Below are 10,326 nucleotides of genomic sequence, written 5' to 3' on the forward strand. Positions count from 1 at the left end.
GAGGTATTCATACGGTACTTTTGAGTTAGCGTTACAGCTAGACGATGCGCTTTCTCTTTTTACCATAACAACAGTTCATAAACACATATAATGAGAGAGACAGAGAACAATTTTGATGACCAGTTGTCCTACATTCGACCCAAAGAAGAGGTTCTGCTTGACCTTGATCTTGATATTTTTACCTGGACAAATCTCTCATTAGTTATTACTTACTGCCTGCGAGATATCAACTCACAAGGAACTTGTGACAGTGAATCGAAGTTAATGAAGATAAAATTTTATCGATTCGTTTATTTTCTTGTGTATTAAATTGTATGTCCATACAAAACAGTTATAACTAAGGAAAATATATGTCAAGTACCCAATTTAGTCTCAAAACTTTTAATTTGGGAAAACTTTTTATTTTAAGAAAAAATGCGTTGAACAAAATTCAGCTTTGGAAAATCATTTACTTTTATCTAATAAATACAGTAAATAAACTTTAGTAAATACTTAGGAACTACAACAAGAAAAACAATTTCAAATTTTATTTTCCAATTGAACTCTTGCGGAGTTCAGTTGAAGTATGATTAATTTTAGTCCTGCAGTTAGACAAACACGAAAAGCTCAAGGAAGATTTCGTCAGACGTGTACAATTTTCGTAGCAGCTTTATGCATGAGTTTTGGTTCGACTTCGAGAGATAGCGCTACGAGGCAGTATTTTCCCAAAATTAATATATTTACTTTCTTTTAATGACCATAGTCATCACACATTAAAGTAAATTCAAATTCTTTAATAAATTTGAATTTTCGTTTGGAAATTTTGCGGAAAATATAGTATTTTATTGGGTGGGTACTTCTATTGATATCTAGTACCATTAATATTTGTAATTTTTCCTTTAGTTCTTTGTTAACAAATAAAGATAGTTATTAAAACGCTTTTCTTTAAAATTTTACATTTATAAATTAGCAAAAACAAAGTTACCTTCTTCAGGGACCCAGTTTACTTCAGTCCCTGAAGAAGGTAACTTTGTTACCGAAAAGTGCTTCGGACAACTACAGTGTCGTGTTTTGGCGTTGGGGTTTTGAGCTATTCTGTTTGTTCTACAACAACCGCCAAAGTTTTTCCAATCTTCATATTTCGTCATGGCTTCCCGGTCATCGGATTTAAACAGGTATCACAAACTTAGTTGTAAGATTAGATTAATTGGTGCAGATATCCAATTCTTAAAAACCTGTAAACGTAACTCTCTTTTCCCAGAGTTTATGAATATTAAAGTTTCAAAGAACTGTAAAGTTATTGAAAAAATAACCACTTTTGCTAAGCGTAAGTGGCTAGATTTAGAATTGGATTTCTTGTACTCAAAACGTAGTCTACTTGAAATAGAGGCGTATAATTTATTTAAATCTTTAACTTATAATTTAAGTGAAAAAGAATTCAAAAAATGGAGCGATTTTCAAAGGAAGATGTTTTTATCTATAGATTGTAAATTTCATAAAAAGGTGAACATTCATAAAAAGAAGTTACGTAAGTTAGGTATATTCTCCAAACCACTTCCTAAGAAAGTCGAACACATTGTAGAGAATCTGTCATCTCAAGTTTTTGATAATGCCGAAATTAGTTTACTCAATAAAGGATTAAAGTTTGCCTTGCCTTCTCCTGCTACAGCCTTAGAAAATGTTATAGGACATGTTGAAAGTTCAATTCAACATCTTGATGACAATTCCAAAGGCTATATCAGAGAGGCTTGCAAACTAAAATTGAAAACCAGCTTAAAATCTCAGAGTTCCCATATTAAAAATGCTAATATGAAAGTTATCAAAAAATTGAGAGATAAGGATTGTTTTTACGTAAAAGCTGACAAAGGTAATAAAGTTGTGATTTTGGATAAAAAAGACTATTACGATCGGGTTGATGACCTTATTAACAACGGACCTTATTCAAAATTAAATAAAAATCCTTTACCTAGTATGGTTGCTGGGTTTACTAAAACCGTAAAACAATGTCACAACATTATTACTCCTACATTAAAACGAAATTTACTTGTATCATGTCCAACAGTTCCCCGTTTGTACTGTTTGCCCAAGATACATAAACCAGGTAAGTCGATGCGACCAATTGTCTCTGCAATTGGTGCACCAACTTATAAATTAGCCAAGTGGTTGACAAATGAATTCAACAACCTCCCTATTAAACCACCTAGTTTTTCAGTTAAAAATTCTATTGAATTCATAAACAAAGTCAAAGACGTAAAACTAAAAGACAGTGAGGTTATGGTTTCATTTGATGTTTGCTCCCTTTTTCCAAGTGTACCTGTTCCGCTTACTTTGACGTATTTAGAGGATTTACTTAAAGAAAATGGTTTCTCCGCCGACATTGTAGCTGAGTACATAACTCTGGCTTCAATGTGCATGCGGCAAAATTATTTTCAGATAAATGGTTGCTTCTACGAACAGAAAGAAGGAACAGCTATGGGGAATTCTTTATCACCCTTTATAGCCGACCTTTTTATGAGTCGTTTTGAAAGTGACCTTAGCCACCTTGAGTTTTTTCCTCGAATATGGCTTAGNTTTACTAGTTATTATTTAAAAAGTTCCAAACAAAATCAGAATAAAATTAGTACATAATAATTGAGTAATTAGCAACATTTAGATTAATATGTTAGAACAGTGTATTTATCACTTCTTGTTAACATTCAATTTGATTATTTTTGCGTAGAGTAATGCCCAGGTAATAAACAAGTGCATAATATAGATTAATGACATTTCTAACAGACTGTTTTGGGATATTCCAACGGTGTAAAACCAACATGGTGTCACAATTTAGGTTATGTTACAGCCGCCATTATTTGTTATAGATACTGCATGTTCTGTTATTGATGCATTCTTCTTAAAAATGTACACAATATTTAGAAGAAATGGTAACCTGACAATTGTAACTACTAAATTCAAATTGTGACCCCATTTTGGATACTTAGATTTAGATATGTCAAAACAATTCCCGTAATAAGGAAGTCACTTACCTTCTATTTGACAATGAGTCCTTACCTGAGCACTGTTCTATCAGTAAAAGGAAGAGAGAATATTGTTCGTTCACTTAGAGAAAAATACAGGGTGGATGATGCGTATAAACGAAGCATCGGTAGCTGGCTGTCCCCGCAGTATGGCCGGTCGCTTACCGTCAGATGTTTCGGATCAAAACCCAACCGTAAGGCCACTTTTACACAGTGCGATAACGACACGATTTACCGCATGCGGTAAATCGCAACAACACAAAAGTATATCCAAAATAAATGTATTTAAAGCGAACGCTTTAACACTGATGCGATCCGATATTAAAATCCTTGAAGTGAAAAATATCGCAAATATATTCCGATTTGTATTAACAAATAGTGCGATAAAAATACTGCACGACACGTAATATTTAATGTAGCCAAATGTACGCTTTGACACATATCGTGTGTTGCACCAATCGTTGTCCACGGTTGCCAATACTCATTAACATGTCTTTCTCAAAGAAAAAAATATTCAATTACAAAATAGTCGATTTAATAGAATTACTGTTTTTCACTCCATTAGATACAATCAATTAAACCAGACAACAGTGAGAGGATAGGTAGGCTTGTATTTCAACTTGGAACGTTGCCGAAACAGTATGAAGTTGCATAATTAAAAGCGATACGATACGACAAATCGCGTGCAGTAAACCGTGTCGATATCGCCTTGTGTGAAAGTGGCCTAAGCCTCTGGCGTCGTAAATTTCTAACAGTTACGCCCATTATAACAGTTTGCACACATCGATCTGGCATCGTGTACCTTTCTCTAAGTGAGCGGACTCTAACAGCGTTTATTTGTAATTATTACGTACACTTATTAGCACAACAGTTCTTCTGTAAATCAAATTACACTATTGTATTTTCACTTTAACAATTTCAGTTCGTCATACGGCACTTCCAGAGTAGGAAAAGGTGGTAGTTCTTTTACTAAAGTCAACATAACCGCTTTCAGGACACTGAAAAGCTTCAAATTTGATAGTTCTTTTTTTCTGTCTGGGATGTTGTAACGTTTTACTTTTAACGGAGAAACTACTTGAACTGTTTGAGCTCGAGCTACCCAGTTCTGAAACGCCCAGAAAGCCCTCATGTACTAAAGTACCGCCGTGGGGCATAGTTCCATATTTAAGGCTGTTCGAATGGGGAAAAGCGTTACAATAATTTAAGCTGCTGTGACTGTAGTTTTTAATTTGGATGGGAACGGTTTGACCGTAAAAATTATTAGCCGAGTTTGATGGTTTACTGTTAATGATTTCGTCTTTTTTATCCGTCGAACTTTTTGAACTACTCGTAGGGGTTAGTTCTAAAAGTTTGTTTGTCGAGCAAACGTCCGGGGGCGTTCTGCTCAATAGAGGTCCATATTCGGAGTCGTGTTTCGCCTGCTTGTGGTCCATGTTCGCATAAACAGAACGATTAGGAGAGTAAGTATGAGTCATTACATAATCACATGATAATCTCTGATGTTCTTTCAATTTTCGATCAGCACCTGGTACCATAACTCGTACCTGAAACAAAGAAAAAGCTTTTTGGGCTTCCCAACTAAAACAAGGTTTATGTACAATTAATATTACAAAAAGTGGGCTACCTTATCATAACATAGTAAACGAATCAAAATGTAATACAGATATAAGTGAAGACTCATAATGAGCTCGTTGTTTTCATGGATTTTAGTAAGTGAAAGCATTAACCAATTTAAAAGATCCTGATATGTTTGAAGATTTACGAATAAATCAGTTATGAATATGACCAGTCCAAATTTGGAGCAAAGCTTTCTAACTCTAATTATCATGAATCCGCTGGCAAATTGTGCTTAAAGTATAAAAGAAATTGTTTGGGTAAACACAATGGCGAAAGAATTACGTTCCGTCTCTCTTTTCAATTAAAACATATATAAAAATAAAGGTAACAGGTATATGTCGTTATGTTCAATATAAAACACCTTTGATAAATTGAGCGCGCGGCGAGTACACAACGAAACTGCGGCCAGTACAAAACGAGACTGCGGCGAATACACAACAAGACTTCGGCGAGGACAAAACGAGACTGCGGCGAATACACAACTAGATTGCGGCGAGGACAAAACGAGACAGCGGCGAGTACACAACGAGACTGTGACGAGGCTAAAATGAGACTGCGGCGAGTACACAACAAGACTTCCGCGAGGACAAAACGAGACTGCGGCGAGTACACAACGAGACTGCGGCGAGTACAGAAGGAGACTGTGACGAGGACAAAACAAGACTGCGGCGAGTACACAATATGACTTCAGCGAGGACGAAACAAGACTGCGGCGAATACACAACAAGATTGCGGCCAGGACAAAACGAGACTGCGGCGAGTACACAACGAGACTGCGGCGAGTACACAAGGAGACTGCGGCGAGTACACAACGAAACTGCGGCGAGGACAAAACGAAACTGTGGCGAATATACAAGGAGACGTCCGCTTTGTAAAAGACTTGTATACTATTCGATTAACAGAATGGTTTATGTGGATCTCGTTCGGACGTACATCTATTATTTGATTGATTAATTGATCATATTATTTCTAACAGACTTTAACGCGCCTTGCACATTTAATTTTCACCATGAGAATTATGATTACTCATGCTGATCTCGTTTCATGATTAGGTCTAAATGAATTTTAGAAATTTGTGTAGAGAGTTGACAAAGTTATTTTCAGTTTCCTTTCGATATAGATTTTAAAGACTTGCAACTTTGTTTATTTAGAACAAAATTTTTTCTTCCATAGTTGTGAAGTTGTATACGTTAGATAATTAAAGTCGAAGTGCAACTAAAGTAATTTAGCTTTTAGCGTTTTAAGAGTAATAAAATTACAAGTTGCCTATTTAATTAGCAAAATATAGGTATGCTCGACTAATTTATAGTCTGCTGCTTCTATAAATGTAAAGTTCCTTCAGATTAGCGATGATTTGCTAGGAATTATCAAATAGGAGAGGGTTAGCTTTAGGGTAATTATGGTGTATACTCTGTTGGAATTCCAAGAATTCTAGGCATTTCTTTTTCATTGTTCAGATTAGCGATGATTTGCTAGGAATTATCAAAATTTATTGGAACTGTGGAATTTCGAAGAATTTATTTTTAGTCCTTACGGAATTACCATTAATTATGGTGTACACCCTGTTGGAATTCTAAGAATTTCCTTTTACGTAAAGGAATTAAGGCAATTAATTCAGAAAAGTGAGGAGTTATTAGGAATTATCAAGATTCAATGGAACTATCGTGGAATTTCGACGAATGTATTTACATTTGGTAGAGAAATACGGCTAACATCTTTTGTGAAGATAATATAGGTACCTGCATTATGGGTATTACGTGAGAATTACCAGGGTTCATCAAAACTGTCGTGGAACTTTGAAGAATGCATTTCTGGTAGGTTGAGGATTACCGCTAAGATCTCTTGCGAGGATAATATACGAGGGCGGTTCAATAAGTAACCGTGTTAGACATGAAGACACTTTTTTTTTAGTTTTTTATTTTTATTTTTCAACATAGTCCCCTTTTAAAAAGATACACTTCTCCCAACGACACTGCCATTTTTTTACCCCTCCAAAAAATAAGATTTGTCGAACTCTCCAAAATCCCCCCTGTCTCGGCGATGACTTCCTCGTTTGAGCTAAATTTCTTTCTCGCTAGTCATTTCTTCATGGTAGGNCTCTGAATTAGTTTATTCAAAAAGTTTTCACAGTTCAATTTAGCTGAAACGGTTGAGATTGAAACAAAAAAAAGACAGGATAACTCATTTCCTTTTCGATTAAGTCATTATCATTTAAATTGAATAAGACAATCCGATCATGGTGAGAAATTCCAAATGCTGTAAACCAATTTATAAACCTCGATTCTGTTTGTTGATCAGTATGCATAAAGCGGGTTCAGCTCGAGAAGATATTGATACAAAATTATAAGTAATTGATATTCAAGTCACACAGAAGTTAAGTGTTACAGAGACGTAACGTAATAAATTTGAAACTTTTTGGGTAGCCTGGATACCTACAAATAATAATATATGTGTTTTCAAACTACAACATTTTCTGTATTGATTTAGAATGAAGTAAACGTTAAATTTTCACAAATTTATTTAATAATTGTAAGACAGAGCGTTACAAAATATTGCTTCACTTTACAGAGGCGTCTTCAGAGGGTCAAGGGAGATTAAAATTATTTAACAGTTAAGGATTTATAAAACACTATTGATTGCCAGACGTGTTGGGGGATGTTACGTTTTGTTCAAAAGATTTTGAGATATGAAGATAAAGAAAAAAATAATTCCAGATATTTATCAAATTGTGCTACAATCAAAGGGGGAGAGGTATAACGTACCAACCCGCCAACAATTAGATATTAGCAAAACTAGTATATATTTATGGTGGACAGTAAGTAGAGGGAGGAAAAGAATAACTTTTAAAAGGGTAATATTTTTATGATAAGCCAGTTCAAGTTTAAATTTAAGTTGAAGTCAGTTCTAGTTCTAGGAAAAGTTCTACTTCAAGATCAAAACAATTCTATTTCAATAACACTGTATCTTCGCTGAATCTTTGTCTATCTTCGGAACAGTTTTTAATATTGTATTCTAAGTGTAAAATTAAAAGTATTAAACACTTCGATTTTATTATTTCAACATCACATCTATTCGAGTAGCAACCAGAGTTCATTGCATAGATCGGGGAGACTGAATCTGCAGGACAAACATCTAAGGCAATATTGTTGTTAGCGGTTCTCCATTGGATCCATGTTTTCATGCATTAATAACAGTGTAAATGGTGTGCTGTTGGTGTATTAAACGTAAGCAATAAAACGCGACACTTGGGAGTCATATTTCGCGCGGTGCTTCCGAATATGTTTGCATTTAATACAGTACGTGCCGGGTTGGCACAAAACGGCGTTACACAAACTATCGACGTAATCTGCAAATGGCGTATCAAGTGGCCCTTTCGAAGGCGATATATTTTGCTAGCTGCAGCTGCTGACGTTGCACGTAATCCACACAAAGAATCTCACTCTCTTGGAAAATAGAGACTTGGGGATTGCGGAATCTATCTTTCGCATCTTATTCGAGTCGGTATTTCGCGCTCAAGTGGACGGACCCAGATTGCTAAAGTGGATACATTAAATTTCTTTTGTACTCTTTCACACCCACACTTGCTTGCCTCCATTGCACACCAGTCTGCCTCCTTCATCCACGTACATACGCAACGTAATCATTTTACTTTGAGGATCGACGGTTACATGGAAACGTACAATCAGTAATCTTTCCAAAACTATTTAAAATTCAAATGAAAATTTACTAAAGATATATTCATAACATTTTCCTATTTTTAACGTCAAATATTTTATATTTTTTTTTGTAAAACCCCAATACAGTCAAAATCTGTTATAACGACACCGAAGGGACTACTCATATTTGGTCGTAAAAACCGATAGTCGTAATAGCCGGTGACGTTATTATTAAGTACTTAATACCTATTATTGAATGTATGATTAATATATTCAAATGTAAAATAAAACTACATTTTATTTATTTTANAGACGTTTAGATATCTATATATAAAATAAAACTAAATTTTATTTATTTTACATAAAATGTATTGTAAAAGGACATAACGTACATATAATTATCATTTTTCTGTATTAATAAAATCTGTAATTTTAGTCTGTTTGGAACACATGTGTCATGCGTACGCACCTTGTAGTTTCCATTGAATTTTAATTAATATATCGTCATAATTTCCCTGCACGTGAAACTGTTCATTAAAAAGAACAATTTTTCGTAATACACTGACAATACTAAGACGATCATTCAAAGTTGACACTGTAAATTGTTCTTCAGTCTCTTCTTGTTCATCCTTTTCCCTTTGAACTTCTTGTACAGTACTTGTCAACTTTTGCGATGTTAACGGTCATTTGCTATGCCAAAAGTGGATACTGTTACCTATTCAAATGTTTACAATACAGCTGGTCGTTCTAACAGATATAATTCTCCGAAAATATCAGTTAAATGTAGTCGCTTAAAGAGATATGTCGTAATAAGCAATGTCGTAAAAACCAATGTTTTTTATAAGGCGGTCTAACACAATTCAGGCGGGATCTATGATATTGGTCAATATAACCGGTATGTTGTTCTAAACGATGTCGTAGTAAACGGTTTTGACTGTAGTTCCAATTCTATGTAAGTTTCCAGTAATGCTTGCTTGTTCTTTTTAATTTTTGCAATTTTTTTTTCAATTTTTCTAATCTCGGATTAAACCCAATCTTAGAAACAATACGGGACGACGCGTCGTCCGGTCGCGCCAATAAGCTGAATATTTTCTACGTAAGGCCCGAAATGTGGTGTTATAGGCGGATGATGAGGATATCGTGGGTAGAAAAGGTTAGAAATGAAGAGGTATTAGAAAGAATAAGAGAACAGAGGACTCTGTGGAAGTCAATAAAAAACAGGCGAGATAGGTTGGTAGGATACCTTCTCAAGCATGAAGGTCTAGTCAGAGACATATTAGAGGCAGAAACAGGAGCTAAAAGGAGTAGAGGTAGACCTAGATTACATTACTGTTCGCAAATAGTTAAGGATGTGGGTTGTTCTAGTTTTAGGGAAATGCGAAGTTTAGCTCAGGATAGGAACGAGTGGAGCTACGTGTCCAACCAGTCTTAGGACTGACGACCTTATGATGACGATGAAGGCCCTATAAACATTCAAGTCAAATCCGGATTTACTAGGGCATATCTTATTATGCCGCAGCATCTTTTTACAGCATACCGTATTTAGACATACCCCTTAATGGTAGATATGCTTGATATAGCTTGATCTGACTTTAATGGAGTTATCCATTTGACTCTGTTGTCGTTCCCCAAACACATTTAGGTATGTCACTATGATGCAGATACCTTATTTTAATCTCTATTTAGTCTCACCTGGACTTAATGTTAATACCTTGCTTGAACCACACAAGGTAGACCTATCTGAGCCAAGTGTGATTGTTCGATTGAGACCAATCAAAATTATCTTGTCTGGACTCTATTTTGAAGTTAGGTACTGTTCGTTTCAAGAAGTTAGAGATATGCCCCTTCCCTTTATTAGGATGCGCCGTAGCATAATTCCAAATTCAGTCATATTTGTTTGCGGAGCTCATTTCTCCACCGATCATCGAGCGAGAATTAGACAAAAGTGTACAGTACCATTTGCAAAATTATTTAAACTGCCTCGTTAAAACTTAAGAATATACTTTATTTAAAAGCATATTTAGCCAAAAATAATAACAAGTGAATTAACTTAACGTTCT

Source organism: Agrilus planipennis, unplaced genomic scaffold, assembly GCF_000699045.2.
Source record: "Agrilus planipennis isolate EAB-ADULT unplaced genomic scaffold, Apla_2.0 scaffold10, whole genome shotgun sequence".
NCBI classification, from domain to species: Eukaryota; Metazoa; Arthropoda; class Insecta; order Coleoptera; family Buprestidae; genus Agrilus; species Agrilus planipennis.